Genomic DNA, 16,680 nt, shown 5'->3' with positions numbered 1-16,680 from the left:
TGTCAGAAAAAGTGCCTTTGTTGAGAGGTTAAATATACACAAGAAAGGCGACACAGAGAGGAATAAATAACGGGGAAAGGGGATTTTTTCAGTGATAAATACAGCTCGATTTTTCCGTCCATTATCATCATATTACAAGTAGTTACAATAGGTGCGAATTTTTCACGTATGGCAACCATCTTGTATGTTGACTACACTTCACTACTTTCACACAAACCCCTCCCCCCTCCACCTAACGACAATTTAGACCAAGAAGCTATCGAAGGCCATTAGTTGTCACCCGCGTCTCGTGATGTATGATCTGGTAGCAGAGGGATTCATTGAATATTTTGTCGATCCTCACAGGGAGAAAGAAGTAACCCTCCTTCTTTTTTAACAGTCCATACCTCAATCGGTAAAAATAAAACCTTTACAGAATCACTTTGTTGTCCATTTGTCTGTACCAGTACAGATATCAAAATGAAACTTATGTCATATATGAAAGTGTGTGGTTTCTTCACTGTGAAAAGACTGTGGCTTCTAAGTAAATACAATCAAAAGATACGGCCATTTACGTCACATATTTCGACACTCGCAAATTCACTCGTCAAAACTCCTGTAGAGTACACGCCGATCACCTGCAATCATTAAATTTGGCAAGAAATAGGGTTTATAAGTCAAAGTGAAGGAAACAATCTGAAATTGTTAATTTGTAATTATTTCAGATAAAAAACTTTTTAAAGACCCCTTTTTCTCAGGAAGGGATAGACGTAACACTTATAATTTATGTCGCATATTAAAGTCTATATTCCCCCAGTGGTGTAAAAATGTAAGCTTATAGGTCATTGCCATCAAAAGATATGGCCATGTAAGCCACATATTTTGACACTCACATACTCTCTCGTCAAGACCCATAGGGTGGATGTATCAAGTTCAAAAATCCATGTTACGTTCTGGAGCCTATGGTCCCATGGTGTTGTAAAATTATTCAAGTTTTGTGTCAATGCAGTCAAACGCTATGGCTCTCTGTGTCACATATTTTGATACACGCAAACTCACTCATTAAAACCCATGAGGTACTTCCCGTTCATCTAGAACTATGAAATTTGACAAGAAGCAATATTTCACAGTACAAGTAAAGCGAAAAAATCAGAAAGTTGTCAGTATGTAGTTATACCACATGAGAACATTATTTCTGTGGTCATTTTCTTATACTACTTGAAATTTAAAATTGCAGCATTCCGGCAAGTCTTGGGATTAACGGGGCCCATATTTTGCCAGTATCCATGTCGATGATGGGCAAGAGTCGTCCAGATTCTCGTTTTACGGGATGGATGATCTGTCTACAAGCACAACTAAGTTTATACGAACCCTCACAGCGCGCGTCTTACTCATAATTTGCCAATTTTTAAAAATTTTTCTCTGTGTGACAGCATGGAAGAAAGCTATTTGATTTCCTCGTCTTAAGCGTAGTTAGGACTACATGTCCGAGTAGCTTTTAAGGAAATCGACTTATTGTCAAGTCCCCATCAGATCACCTTATTTAATTTGCAGTTTTATCAGTTTCTGTACTGGCAGTTCAGTGCACACTTGCGAACACTGCCAGCTAGTTGCTGCGTGCAGGTCGCCTCTGCAGGCAGGTTTCACATGCCAACAGCTACAAACGGAAGCCGATAGACATATGACGCATGGTGACGCAACGTGAGGCCACATAGCACGTTGTAGCGCACTGCAGAGACGAGTGCAGTATCTTCATCCCAGTGTGAGGGACCCATATTTACTGCAACGGTTTTGCTTTTTCTGTCGTATATTTTCATTCATATCAGTCTTCATTATCAAATATTGTGGTCCCTGTGTATACATAAGATGTAATCACCGTTTACAAACCTGATTACCAAAACGCAACACTAAAAACGCAAACGGCCATCCCTGATCATGGTATCAATTATTTGCTTGACGTATTGCAATCTGTCTTCCTCTACAGTTTTTTCCCTCTACAGGTCCCTCTAGTACCATGGAAGTCATTCCCTCATGTCTTAGCAGATGTCCTATCATCCTGTCCCTTCTCCTTATCAGTGTTTTCCACATGTTCCTTTCCTCTCCGATTCTGCGTAGAACCTCGTCATTCCTTACCTTATCAGTCCACCTAATTTACAACATTCGTCTATAGCACCACATCTCAAATGCTTCGATTCTCTTCTGTTCAGGTTTTCCCACAGTCCATGTTTTACTACCATACAATTCTGTACTCCAGACGTACTTACTCAGAATTTTCTTCCTCAAATTGAGGCCGGTATTTGATATAGTAGACTTCTCTTGGCCAGAAATGCCTTTTTTGCCATAGCGAGTCTGCTTTTGATGTCCTCCATGCTCCGTCCGTCATTGGTTATTTTACTGCCTAGGTAGCAGAATTCCTTTAACTTTATTAACTTAGTGACCAACAATCCTGATGTTAAGTTTCTCGCTGTTCTCATTTCTACTACTTCTCTTACCTTCGTCTTTCTCCGATTTACTCTCAAACCATACTGTGTACTCATTAGACTGTTCATTCCGTTCAGCAGATCATTTAATTCTTCTTCACTTTCACTCAGGATAGCAATGTCATCAGCGAATCGTATCATTGATATCCATTCACCTTGTATTTTAATTCCACTCCTGAACCTTTCTTTTATTTCCATCATTGCTTCCTCGATGTACAGATTGAAGAGTAGGGGCGAAAGGCTACAGCCTTGTCTTACACCCTTCTTAATACGAGCACTTCGTTCTTGATCGTCCACTCTTATTATTCCCTCTTGGCTGTTGTACATATTGTATATGACCCGTCTCTCCCTATAGCTTACCCATACTTTTTTCAGAATCTCGAACAGCTTGCACCATTTTATATTGTCGAACGCTTTTTACATGTCGACAAATCCTATGAAAGTGTCTTGATTTTTCTTTAGCCTTGCTTCCATTATTAGCCGTAACGTCAGAATTGCCTCTCTCGTCCCTTTACTTTTCCCAAAAGCCAAACTGATCGTCACCTAGCGCATTCTCAATTTTCTTTTCCATTCTTCTGTGTATTATTCTTGTAAGCAGCTTCGATGCATGAGCTGTTAAGCTGATTGTGCAACTTCCCCCAATGATTTTAGAAATTCTGATGGAATGTTATCTATCCCTTCTGCCTTATTTGACCGTAAGTCCTCCAAAGCTCTTTTAATTCCGAGTCTAATACTGGATCCCATATCTCTTCTAAATCGACTCCTGTTTCTTCTTCTATCACATCAAACAAATCTTCACCCTCATAGAGGCTTTCAATGTATTCTTTCCACCTATCTGCTCTCTCCTCTGCATTTAACAGTGGAAGAATTCGCGTTGCACTCTTAATGTTACCACCGTTGCTTTTAATGTCACCAAAGGTTGTTTTGACTTTCCTGTATACTGAGTCTGACCTTCCGACAATCATATCTTTTTCGATGTCTTCACATTTTTCCTGCAGCCATTTCGTCTTAACTTCCCTGCACTTCATATTTATTTCATTACTCAGCGACTTGTATTTCTGTATTCCTGATTGTCCCGGAACATATTTGTACTTCCTCCTTTCATCAATCAACTGAAGTATTTCTTCTGTTACCCATGGTCTCTTCGCAGCTACCTTCTTTGTACCTATGTTTTCCTTCCCAACTTCTGTGATGGCCCTTTTTAGAGATGTCCATTCCTCTTCAACTGTACTGCCTACTGCGCTATTCCTTATTGCTGTATCTATAGCGTTAGAGAACTTCAAACGTATCTCGTCATTCCTTAGTACTGCCGTATCCCACTTCTTTGCGTATTGATTCTTCCTGACTAACGTCTTGAACTTCAGCCTACTTTTCATCACTACTATATTGTGATCTGAGTCTATGTCTGCTCCTGGGTACGCCTTACAATCCAGTATCTGATTTCGGAATCTCTGTCTGACCATGATGTAATCTAATTGAAATCTTCCCGTATCTCCCGGCCTTTTCCAACTACATCTCCTCCTCTTGTGAATCTTGAACAGGGTATTCGCTATTACTAGCTGAAACTTGTTAAGAACTCAATTAGTCTTTCTCCTCTTTCATTCCTTGTCCCAAGCCCATATTCTCCCGTAACCCTTTCATCTACTCCTACCCCTACAACTTCATTCCAGTCGCCCATGACTATTAGATTTTCGTCCCCCTTTACATTTTGCATTACCCTTTCAATATCTTCATACACTTTCTCTATCTGTTCATCTTCAGCTTGCGACGTCGGCATGTATACCTGAACTATCGTTGTCGGTGTTGGTCTGCTGCCGATTCTGATTAGAACAACCCGGTCACTGAACTGTTCACAGTAACACACCCTCTGTCCTACCTTCCTATTCATAACGAATCCTACACTTGTTATACCATTTTCTGCTGCTGTTGATATTATCCGATACTCATTTGACCAGACATCCTTGTCTTCCTTCCACTTCACTTCACTGACCCCTACTAAATCTAGATTGAGCCTTTGCATTTCCCTTTTCAGATTTTATAGTTTCCCTACCACGTTCAAGCCTCTGACATTCGACGCCCCGACTCGTAGAACGTTATCCTTGCGTTGATTATTCAATCTTTTTCTCATGGTAACCTCTCCCTTGGCAGTTCCCTCCCGGAGATCCGAATGAGGGACTATTCCGGAATCTTTTGCCAATGGAAAGATCATCATGACACTTCTTAAATTACAGGCCACATGTCCTGTGGATACACGTTACGTGCCTTTAATGCAGTGGTTTCCATTGCCTTCTGCATCCTCATGTCGTTGATCATTGCTGATTCTTCCGCCTTTAGGTGCAAATTCCCACCCCTAGGACAAGAGTGTGCCCTGAACTTCTATCCGCTCCTCCGCCCTCTTTTGACAAGGCCGTTGGCAGAATGAGGCTGACTTCTTATGCCGGAAGTCTTCGGCTGCCAATGCTGATTATTTATCAAAATTTAGACAGTGGGGGGGGGGGGGGGGGGACCGAACTCGCGACCGAAGACGTTTCGGAAATGAATCAAAGACGCTACCTCTAGACCACGGGTACCCACTCGCCGCTGTTACGTAATCGAAAACATCAGGCGGTCCATGAGCGCTTTTCGCGGACGAAGCTTGAATTGCCCTCTCTGTTTATTGATTGGATAGCCACTGAATTGCTATTTACTTATTTAATGGGATAATAATAATTATTAAAAGGTGGAAATTTTATTTAAGCACTGTTTTTACTCTTTCGATTGTTGCGAGTCAGCGATAGTGCAATGCTGCTCGCTTTGGAGAATACACATTTTATAAAAATTATTTGGTCCAGGAAACACTTTTGCGATCACGGTTGCGATTTAGACGGTATTCGCGTAATTGTACTGCTAAAAGTTATCGTTTCCGGAAGACGCAGGTTCGATTAAAGTTTTGTGCACTTTTGCGTGTATAATGAAAATATCCATAACTACGTCGCGTAACAAAAAGAAACATGCGAATCACAACCGTGATCAAACGAAGAAAATATATGATAACATAAATGTTCTTCGCTGTTATTCAGGACAGGCTCAGATCAGACCTTGCAATTTTTAGTTATAGGAAATCACAAGACGTTACACTTTAGAGATACTTGTTTTGAATAACTTGTATTTACCTTCTCTCTCTCTCCTTTTTACAGCCTTTATACCTTCACATCGATTAAGGAAGTTTTCCTTCTCTACCGACCAGTACGAGAACAAAATTCAGACTCAACAAAATGTCTTACATCGAATTATTGCATGCTTAACCCTTAACAATCATATATAGTTTCGTAGTACAAACAATTCTAATTTATTCCGTGCACTAGAAAGGCTTTGATACACTGAGCACAAAAATAATAAAATTATAATTACATTTTTAATATCATGAATACTTCTTTAAATCATGAAAATAAGGTTTGACATCGTCGTAATATTAATTTTCATTGTTGTAGCACTACATTGTCCCCTTTGGATGTACAGTCACACTTGTTTGACTGGACATCCAAGCAGGCTTATTTTCCTTGTCTGTTCTGTTTAAAGTTCACTGTGTTCTTTCACTTGGAAGCATGTGCTTTGTTTACTTTTAAGTCTCAGTGATTTTGAGCTACGCTCCCCCATTCGGGCAAAGGCCAATGGGAAAAACCCCGAAAAAAAAAACACTGCGGAGCGAGCACATCTTCTATATCCTCTTTTTTAATTTTCAACATTTGAATATTCACTTCGTATGACATTTAATAATGGTACAATTTCGTGATAGTGCTGCTGGTGACGACGGCTGGCGACTTGGTGTACTGCAACACCGATGTCTCGCCCCATCAGGTAAGTCTGCGATGGACTGCGATGACGTGGCAGGGTGCGGCAAGGGATGACGGATGATGTCGCTGCAGTATGCTGCCTTCACCGACCCCTGTGCTCAGCTTCAGAGCATACAATCACATGAAATTCAAACAGCAGTATCAGTTCCTTAAATTAACATCTAAATTACATCACATTTCACGCACTCTTTCACTCAACAAGAAGAATGTGTGTGTGTGTGTTTTTTTTTTGGTGAGGTGTTCGACTGTTTGTGAGTTTCTTTATCATGATGCAAGTCCATTCGTCCTTCCGACGTAACTGACTATCTGCATCTTCATGTAATTACGTTTCAACATTGGTACAGTTCTGCAACGGGTTTAATGATATAGTCAGTAGCAATTCCCAACACTGTTACGACTCACCACTGTTGCTGACTGATCGATAAAAACACTTGCTCTTGAGTTTTAGTTTGCCTGGAATGTTACGTCCACGCATGTGGTCCCAATAACACTCTGAATACTTGGCATTACTGAACACTCGTAGCACAAAATTTGAAAACGAAATCATGGTAACACAACGCACTCACTGAGCGTCCACTTTTGTGTTAAATTCCACTCTTTCGCCAGTGAAATAAAGTTCGTTCGCGCAGAGGATAATGTTCACAGGAAGTCTTTGTTCATAGGTCATCTGTGACATGTTCTCTCCACCACGTAGTCACTTGATCACAGTTATCAAGTCTGACAAGGTAAAGTCCTTGTGTTGCTCATAAGAATGTCTTTACACAGTCTAGTTACATAATGATAAATAACGGAATGATTGTACATATCAAATGGAGTACATAATTGTAGTCATTTACAATATAAAAGCAAATCCTAAGTCATATATTTTCTCGAAAAGGTGCTCCTGGACTTACAAAGAATTGGGCAGTGATAAACACAAGTCTGTATATGTTTGTCTGTGTAATGATCCATTCAGTCATGGACAACATCTTGTTCGACCTGGTTTATAGCTCATACAAGTCCGAGCACTAACTTACGGTGGAAAATTTGTTAAACCTACACGTAACTCGTGTAAACTTTACATGTTGTAAGTGTATCCTGTACACAGTCTGAAAGAAAAAAAAAGAACATAAACTGCTCACCCTAGTGAGTTCAAAATAGTTAACAATCAACAAAATGAAACGTTTATTTTCTAAAGTCACTATATCCTACTGTTGTGTGAAATATGCAGTTCTGTTCACCGTTCGTAGTTTCACACGCATAAGTTCCTGAAAGTTTACTAAATCTCAGCAAGTTTGTATTATGTTTGATTAAGTATCTTAGGGTGGAATCATCTTGAAGTAATTCTTCTTTTCCTTGCTACAGCTCGGCGTCCTCTTCTCCGTCGAACTGGAGCTGAAATTTTCTTACAACGGTATTCTGAGAGTCTCTTCCTCCAAGCAGTACTGGTGCTTCCAATGTTGTGTGTTCCTATTCTCCCACACGCCACATCGCAGTGTGTCCATGAAATACTTATACACTAGTCCATTAATTAATAATTGTCACTTAACCTACTCGCACAGTACTCGAGTCTTTGATGTTTGACTTCACCTCATTACGACACACATGAAAGGTCATTTACTATACTTAAGATACATATCTTTTCAAGTCTTTGTGATTGTATAGTCCTTTCTTCTCCCCCCATGAACCATGGACCTTGCCGTTGGTGGGGAGGCTTGCGTGCCTCAGCGATACAGGTAACCGTACCGTAGGTACAACCACAACGGAGGGGTATCTGTTGAGAGGCCAGACAAACGTGTGGTTCCTGAAGAGGGGCAGCAGCCTTTTCAGTAGTTGCAAGGGCAAAAGTCTGGATGATTGACTGATCTGGCCTTGTAACAATAACCAAAACGGCCTTGCTGTGCTGGTACTGCGAACGGCTGAAAGCAAGGGGAAACTACTGCCATAATTTTTCCCAAGGGCATGCAGCTTTACTGTATGATTAAATGATGATGGCGTCCTCTTGGGTAAAATATTCCGGAGGTAAAATAGTCCCCCATTTGGATCTCCGGGCGGGGACTACTCAAGAGGATGTCATTATCAGGAGAAAAAAAACTGGCGTTCTACGGATCGGAGCGTGGAATGTCAGATCCCTTAATCGGGCAGGTAGGTTAGAAAATTTAAAAAGGGAAATGAATAGGTTAAAGTTAGATATAGTGGGAATTAGTGAAGTTCGGTGGCAGGAGGAACAAGACTTCTGGTCAGGTGACTACAGGGTTATAAACACAAAGTGAAATAGGGGTAATGCAGGAGTAGGTTTAATAATGAATAGGAAAATAGGAATGCGGATAGGCTACTACAAACAGCATAGTGAACGCATTATTGTGGCCAAGATAGATACGAAGCCCACACCTACGACAGTAGTACAAGTTTATATGCCAACTAGCTCTGCAGATGATGAAGAAATTGAAGAAATGTATGATGAAATAAAAGAAATTATTCAGATAGTGAAGGGAGACGTAAATTTAATAGTCATGGGTGACTGGAATTCGAGTGTAGGAAAAGGGAGAGAAGGAAACGTAGTAGGTGAATATGGATTGGGGCTAAGAAATGAAAGAGGAAGCCGCCTGGTAGAATTTTGCACAGAGCACAACTTAATCATAGCTAACACTTGGTTTAAGAATCATGATAGAAGGTTGTATACATGGAAGAACCCTGGAGATACTAAAAGGTATCAGATAGATTATATAATGGTAAGACAGAGATTTAGGAACCAAGTTTTAAATTGTAAGACATTTCCAGGGGCAGATGTGGACTCTGACCACAATCTATTGGTTATGACCTGTACATTAAAACTGAAGAAACTGCAAAAAGGTGGGAATTTAAGGAGATGGGACCTGGATAAACTGAAAGAACCAGAGGTTGTACAGAGTTTCAGGGAGAGCATAAGGGAACAATTGACAGGAATGGGGGAAAGAAATACAGTAGAAGAAGAATGGGTAGCTTTGAGGGATGAAGTAGTGAAGGCAGCAGAGGATCAAGTAGGTAAAAAGAAGAGGGCTAGTAGAAATCCTTGGGTAACAGAAGAAATATTGATTTTCATTGAAGAAAGGAGAAAATATAAAAATGCAGTAAGTGAAGCAGGCAAAAAGGAATACAAACGTCTCAAAAATGAGATTGACAGGAAGTGCAAAATGGCTAAGCAGGCATGGCTAGAGGACAAATGTAAGGATGTAGAGGCTTATTTCACTAGGGGTAAGATAGATACTGCCTACAGGAAAATTAAAGAGACCTTTGGAGATAAGAGAACCACTTGTATGAACATCAAGAGCTCAGATGGAAACCCAGTTCTAAGCAAAGAAGGGAAAGCAGAAAGGTGGAAGGAGTATATAGAGGGTCTATACAAGGGCGATGCACTTGAGGACAATATTATGGAAATGGAAGAGGATGTAGATGAAGATGAAATGGGAGATACGATACTGCGTGAAGAGTTTGACAGAGCACTGAAAGACCTGAGTCGAAACAAGGCCCCCGAAGTAGCCAACATTCCATTGGAACTACTGGCGGTTTTGGGAGAGCCAGTCCTGACAAAACTCTACCATCTGGTGAGCAAGATGTATGAAACAGGCGAAATACCCTCAGACTTCAAGAAGAATATAATAATTCCAATCCCAAAGAAAGCAGGTGTGGACAGATGTGAAAATTACCGAACAATCAGTTTAATAAGTCACAGCTGCAAAATACTAACACCAATTCTTTACAGACGAATGGAAAAACTAGTAGAAGCCGACCTCGGGGAAGATCAGTTGGGATTCCGTAGAAATAATGGAACACGTGAGGCAATACTGACCTTACGACTTATCTTAGAAGAAAGATTAAGAAAAGGCAAACCTACGTTTCTAGCATTTGTAGACTTAGAGAAAGCTTTTGACAATGTTGACTGGAATACTCTCTTTCAAATTCTAAAGGTGGCAGGGGTAAAATACAGGGACTGAAGACCACAAGAAATTTGTATAGAAACCAGATGGCAGTTATAAGAGTCGAGGGACATGAAAGGGAAGCAGTGGTTGGGAAGGGAGTAAGACAGGGTTGTAGCCTGTCCCCGATGTTATTCAATCTGCATATTGAGCAAGCAGTGAAGGAGACAGAAGAAAAATTCGGAGTAGGTATTAAAATCCATGGAGAAGAAATAAAAACTTTGAGGTTCGCCGATGACATTGTAATTCTGTCAGAGACAGCAAAGGACTTGGAAAAGCAGTTGAACAGAATGGATGGTGTCTTGAAGGGAGGATATAAGATGAACATCAACAAAAGCAAAACGAGGATAATGGAATGTAGTCGAATTAAGTCGGGTGATGTTGAGGGTATTAGATTAGGAAATGAGACACTTAAAGTGGTAAAGGAGTTTTGCTATTTGGGGAGCAAAATAACTGATGATGGTCGAAGTAGAGAGGATATAAAATGTAGACTGGCAATGGCAAGGAAAGCGTTTCTGAAGAAGAGAAATTTGTTAACATCGAGTATAGATTTAAGTGTCAGGAAGTCATTTCTGAAAGTATTTGTATGGAGTGTAGCCATGTATGGAAGTGAAACATGGACGGTAAATAGTTTGGACAAGAAGAGAATAGAATCTTTCGAAATGTGGTGCTAGAGAAGAATGCTGAAGATTAGATGGGTAGATCACATAACTAACGAGGAAGTATTGAATAGGATTGGTGAGAAGAGAAGTTTGTGGCACAACTTGACCAGAAGAAGGGATCGGTTGGTAGGACATGTTCTGAGGCATCAAGGCATCACCAATTTAGTATTGGAGGGCAGCGTGGAGGGTAAAAATCGTAGGGGGAGACCAAGAGATGAATACACTAAGCAGATTCAGAAGGATGTAGGTTGCAATAGGTACTGGGAGATGAAGAAGCTTGCACAGGATAGAGTAACATGGCGAGCTGCATCAAACCAGTCTCAGGACTGAAGACCACAAGAACAACAACAGTCCTGTCTGTCTATTTGAGTTTGGATAGACAAAGAAATAACTATTTTTATGTGGTGTACCTAAGATCACAAATGGTTCTGAATATAACGGAAACCACTTCTTTATTTTTCTCTTTAATAATGACGACTTCGGATAATTCCTTACTAACACTATATCTCCCACGTTAAATTTTTAAGTATTCTGTAGCCTCCGGTGGTGTGATTCTTGCCATTTCTGTGCATTCTCGTATAGTGTGACCAATGCTTGTCTAACTTTGTCCTCCCAGTCTTCCGGTTCGGTATTTAGTTTTGGAAGTGGGTTGACCCAAGTATTGTTCTCTTTTGTTTTTAATGTGAGTTCTGCTGGAGTAAAACCTGTCGATAAATGTGGTGTGTAGTTTACAACACTTTCAAACGGTTCTGTGTATTCTACCCACTTAGTTTGTTTAGCTAATCAGTATGTTCTCACAAAGCGATTAAACTCTCGGAACACAAGTGCCGTGGGATTATCTTGGGGCTGGAACTTCGAAATGAAAATTGGTTTTATATTATGTTTCTCTAAGAATTTCTTGCAGGTAACACTCGTAAAATTTGAGGCATTGTCAGAGAGTAATGTTTCTGTCGTTCCGAAATGAGGTATGTAATCATTTTCCAATCGGTTTATTATCGTTCTCGTGGCTGTTGTTTTTGTAACAAATAGCATTACAAACTTAGTAAAGTTATCTAGCACTGCTACGAGGTATTTGACCCCTCCTCTGGCAGTTGGCAGAGCTCCAGCGATGTCAATACTTAAAAGTTGGCGCGAAGCAGTTGGTACAATTGACTGCATTAATGTCTGCGGATGATAAAGCACATGGCTTTACGCGCTGGCAAATGTCACATGCTCGCGTCATCCGTAGGATCTTTGTATACATGTTATTAAAATGACAATACATTCTTAATTTCGCCAGGCACCTCCTTGAACCGAATGACCCCAAACATTATGTGTATATATCATTAACTTTTGCTCACATTGCTGCGGAATACATACTAGCCAGTTTCGTGAATCTTCATGTCTTCTAAAGAATAACACATCCAGATGTAACGTGTAATATTTATGCAATTTCGAAGTAGGATCCGTCCTCAGTTGATCCTTGATCTCGTGCCAAATATTATCTATATCCTGTTTTTGTGTCATATTTTTACACATATCTATAAAATATTTACGATTAACATTGTCCGCCATTAGTAACACTTTAAATTCTGATGCTTGCTCTGTGAGTTCACTAAATTGAGGTAAACCTTGGGGTAGCCTAGACAAAGCATCTGCCACAATATTATTACTTCCTTTGATGTAAATAATTTGGAAATCATACTCCTGCAACGCTAATGTCCATCTTGCCAAACGTGCATGGAGAAGTTTACAGGTCAGCAGGAAACTCAAAGCCTGATGATCACAGTATACCGGAACGTGTCTACCATAAACATAATAATGAAATTTGCGAAACGCCCATACCACTGCCAATGCTTCAAGCTCTGTAGTGGAATACGCGCATTCGCATTCCGATAATACACGACTTGCGAAAGACATTATTTTTATTTGCTCGTGTCCGTCTACTGTTTCTGTTTGAAATAAACACGCACCTAACCCAGTACATGAAGCATCTGAGGTTATGCAAAAATCCTTACTGAGATCTGAATGGTGCAAGATTTCAGCATTTAACAAGCAATGGTTGATCGTGTCGAAATCATGTGCACACTGGTGCATTCTTTTTCAGAGGCCCCAATAGATGTTCGCTGTTGAGCCATTGATTAGGCACGAACTTTCGGAAAAAGGATACAAGACCCATATATGCCTTTAATTGTCTTTTGTTGGCCGGATATGGACAATTTCTGATAGCCTCGAGTTTCGTACTATCCGGGAAGATTCCTTCTGATGATATTATATGTCCTAGAAACTTTATCTCCGTCTTTCCAAACTTGGACTTCTTAAGGTTAACCGTAACACCAGCAAGTTCAAATTTGTGTAACACCAAGTTAATTAGTTTAATATGCTCGTCCCACGTTGGTGAAGCAATCAATAAATCGTCCACATAGACAGTTACTTGCTCTAACAAATCCGGGACTAGGACAGTGTCAAGCGCATTAATAAAGACTCCGGCACTGACATTCAATCCGAATGGCAATACTCTGAATTGATAGCTTCTTCCTCTATAAATAAATGCTGTATATTTCCTAGATCTTGGCGTTAAGTCCACCTGCCAGTATGACGCGCGGAGGTCGAGGCTTGATAGATACTTTATCCCATGGAATTTCTGTGATAGTTCTTCTAGATTCTCAGGCCGCGTCCTGACAGGCATAATAATTTGATTAATCCGGCGAGCGTCGAGAACCAACCTTACGCTTCCATCGGATTTCATTACCGGTAAAAATGGGTTACTATATGGTGATAACGAGGTCTCAATAATTCCCCATTCCAGTATTCGCCTAATTTCTTTTGTTACTGCTTCCCTTTTCGCGCTGTGTATTGAGTACGTTTGATGACAGTAAATTTCATGGGGAAACACTTGCATGTCGTACACGTAACCTTTAATTTGTCCAGGTTTTTTCAAAAATACTTTACGATAGTTAGTAAGTGTGTCTAATAATAGTTTTGTTGCAGACTGTCAAGACCAGAGGATTGTTGTACTTTTTCTACTATTTCAGAGAGGTGGATATTCCACTCGTCCTTCACATCTTCCATGACCGGGAATGTACTGCAATTGAAACTGTCTTGAAGACGCCATAAATGTGCGCGAATCGGTTCTATCTTTAAAATTGGACAATATTTGCCATGCAATTCTTTGGTCTTTACCAAGTCTAACCTGACTCTCGTGTCACCGAAACACATGCTGCATCCACCCTTTGCGAGATCGATTATAGTTTCCATCTCTCGCAAAATATCTAATCCGAGGAGACAGTTCATGGCTAAATTCTTTATAATAAGGAAGGTGCACTCTTTGGCTCCCATTCCAAAATTAATACAAATCCGTGTCTGTTCCCGAACTAGTTGGGCTTTCTGATTAATGACTCCTGTATCTCGACAATTAGTGACTGGAAAAACCGGAATCTTTCTAATCCTCTTTAAGTGAAGAAAGAACGATTCATTCAGCACAGAAACAGATGCTCCAGTATCTAAAATCACCGTAGTTTGAATACCATAAATATCACAAAGTATAGCTGCTTGTACAACTTCCCGTTCAAACAAATTACACTTCTTCCGAAATTCTTGACATAATTCCTCTCGTATATCGACTCCGTCATTATATCTTAACGTCTGCATAGTTGAACTACGTTGCTGAGCAACATCAACAGAATTATTGCTACGCGACACACATTCTCATTGTTACTACAGCTGGTTGTCTGCACGCTTGGTTGCTCGTTATTACTAACATCATTCATGCAAGTGCCCCCTAGACACCCTGCGACTGACACACGGGAACAGAATGTCGTCGCATCTAGTTTGACTGACTGGTACTGGTTGATGGTTGCGGTTCACTTACCTCAATGATCTTGATATTTTGATTCGGTGGTTGCCATGGCTGCGCATTTATATGCTGCTGCATGTTATTTTAAATATTTGTATTGTACGGGGGTTGTACATGATTGTTGTTGTGATATTGCGGTGGCCTAGGCTGCTGCCGTTGCTGTTGTGCATAATTCTGTGTTGACCAGTTATGTGGTGGTTGCATGTTTTGCTGATTATATGAAAAATTACCGTTATTGTAATTGGCGTTAGCTCTAAAATCTCGTTTCCGTTTCTTTGAAAAGTTTCCGTTATTGTTTTGTCTACTATTGTTCTGTGGATGACAATTGTGATTCGGTGCATTGCCGTACTGTCCATTTGTGTTCATATTGTGGCTCTGTCATCCTGAATAATTCGGACTATTCCAATGATTTTGATTCCCATAGTAGGTGTTTCTATTACTATTGCTTTTTGTGGTTTCGCCCGTTGCCGTTACCATTACCATTATTCGACGAATTATTCCCATAATGGTGTCTGTTCTCTTCGATAACCAAATCTAAAGAGTCCTGTACAGATAGAAAATGTTCCACGTTCTCTTCAGGAATGTGAAACAATTTCTCCTTTAGATCACGCGGTAACTTCTCCTCTAATATCTTTAAAACATCACACTCAGGAATTGGTGTGGATAAATATTTCACTTTGTCCAGATACTTTTCGAAATATTTCCGCAAAGTACCTCCTTTTCTATTAAATGGCTCAGGACTATAAACTTCTTTTCTTAATCGTTCTTGTACCCCACGCGACCAATACTTGTTTAGAAAAGCTTGTACAAATTCATCGAAGGAGCTGCATTGTTCAGCTTTCTGTGTCGCGAACAACGCTGGCTCACCTTGAATATGGGTAATGGTAAAGACAATTTTCTCCCTTTCGTTCCAACTTTTTGGCATTATACCGCGGATCCCTTTAATAAACACAATTGGATGGGGTCCGTTCTTATCATTGGTAAACTTCTGAAACCGTGAATTCTTCACTAAAGCATCCTGAGTCACCAATGATTGTGTATGGCCTTGATAAACGGATGTTACTCCACGTGTTGGATTGAAATTATTGCCCGTCTGCCCCCTACTTTCAGTTAAAGGAGTTTCATAATGATCAGGGTGTGTTTCTGTGATAGTGACACACTCCGGTGAACCGTTATGAGATGTTTGCATACGTGTTTCATTAAGCACTTTCTGCACATTTTGTAATTCAGCCTTTAGTTCATGAACCTTTGTTTGTTTTCATGTATCAGTTGTGTTCCTGCTCGTTGTAACATCACAGGTAGTTCCTTCTGTATAACAGTACTAATTTGTTTGTCTTTGTCATTTAGCCAAGTGTTGAATGTGGTCACAACGCGTTCTTCTTGTTCTTTGCATTTTTGTTCTATTACGTTTTGATTATCAACCGTAAGGTTTTCTATACGTGTACTTATGTTGCGTATTTCTGCTTCCAAAGAAGTGTGTGTTTGTTGTAATTTGTCCACATCCTGGGTTACTTGCTTTACATTCTGTGGTAAGTCATGGTATGTTTGTTGCATACTTGAAATGTTGTTCTGTATAGCTGACAACTGGGCATCTATTTGCTGTCGCAGCTGGCGATCGTGTTCTTTTAACCGGTTTTCAAGCTTTTGATCTATCTCTTTTGAGAACTGTGAAAAGCTTAACTGCGTACGCTCGTCTAATTGACTGATGCGTTCATCCCAGGCCCTAATCCGTTCATCTACTCTGCTAATACGTTTATCTAAATTATTATTAATCTCAGTTGCAAGCTGTTTAGCAGTTTCTTGTTCACGCTGTATCTGTGATTGTTCCTGTATTTTAAACATTTGTTCCATTTTCATCATTAAGAGAGAAAAAAATTACTGTTTGTGTTGGCTCTACCGGTGGTAACTGGTGTTTCTGGTGGTTCTGCTTCAGTATGCACTTGAACTACCGTCTGT

The sequence above is a fragment of the Schistocerca cancellata genome, chromosome 2, assembly GCF_023864275.1.
Source record: "Schistocerca cancellata isolate TAMUIC-IGC-003103 chromosome 2, iqSchCanc2.1, whole genome shotgun sequence".
NCBI classification, from domain to species: Eukaryota; Metazoa; Arthropoda; class Insecta; order Orthoptera; family Acrididae; genus Schistocerca; species Schistocerca cancellata.
This window is presented reverse-complemented; position numbering follows the sequence as displayed.